Source organism: Otolemur garnettii, unplaced genomic scaffold, assembly GCF_000181295.1.
Source record: "Otolemur garnettii isolate 467f Iridium unplaced genomic scaffold, OtoGar3 scaffold00046, whole genome shotgun sequence".
NCBI classification, from domain to species: Eukaryota; Metazoa; Chordata; class Mammalia; order Primates; family Galagidae; genus Otolemur; species Otolemur garnettii.
Window position 1 is genome coordinate 11,794,899 of NW_003852441.1, and position 1,101 is coordinate 11,795,999.

Below are 1,101 nucleotides of genomic sequence, written 5' to 3' on the forward strand. Positions count from 1 at the left end.
CCTGCCATAATGCCCAGCTATTTTTTGGCAGGTCTGGGCTGGATTCGAACCTGCCGCTCAGGTGTATGTGGCTGGTGCCTTAGCCGCTTGAGCCACAGGCACTGAGCCTTTCCTAAAGATTTGCAACCTCCAACTCCTGGGCTTAGGCGATTCTCTCACCTCAGCCTCCCAAGTAGCTGGAACTACTGATATGGGTGCCCATCATAATGCCAGCTATTTTTTTGTTGCAGTTTGGCCACGGATGGGGCTGGGATCGAACCCACCACCCTCAGTATATGGGGCTAGCGCCCTACTCACTGAACCACAGGCACTGCTCCACATCCTGTATTTTCTAGGAAAGCGTATGTGGAGACCAACTTTGTATGGCAGAACATGTCTTTATCTTGCCTTTACACTTCAGGATAGTTTGGCTGGATAAAAAATTCTAGTTAGAAATTCTTTTCCTTCAGAACTGTGCAGACATTTCTCCATTCGGTCTTCTAGGATTCAATGTTATTGGCAAAAAGTTGGTAGTTGTTTTGATTCTTTTTTTTTTTTTTTGAGACAGAGTCTTACTATGTTGTCCTTGGTAGAGTACTGTGGCCACAGCTCACAGCAACCTCAACTTCTTGGGCTTAAGTGATTCTCTACCAAGTAGCTGGGACTACAGGTACCCACCACAATGCCCAGCTATTTTTTTGTTGCAGTTGTCATTGTTGTTTAGCTGGCCTGGGCTGGATTTGAACCCACCAGCCTCGGTTCATGTGGCTGACGCCGTAACCACTGTGCAACAGGCACCAAGCTATTACTTTGATTCTTGTTCCCTTGGAGATGAATCTTTTTTTTTCTTTAGAAACTTTCCAGATCTGGCTGGTGCCTGTGGCTCAGTGAGTATGCACCGGCCCCATATACCGAGGGTGGCGGGTTCAAACCCAGCCCTGGCCAAATTGTAACAAAAAAATAGCCAGGTATTGTGGCAGGTGCCTGTAGTCCCAGCTACTCAGGAAGCTGAGGCAAGAATCGCCTAAGTCCAGGAGTTAGAAGTTGCTGTGAGCTGTGATGCTACATTACTCTACCGAGGGCAACAAAGTGAAACTCTGTCTCAAAAAAAAAAAAAAAAAA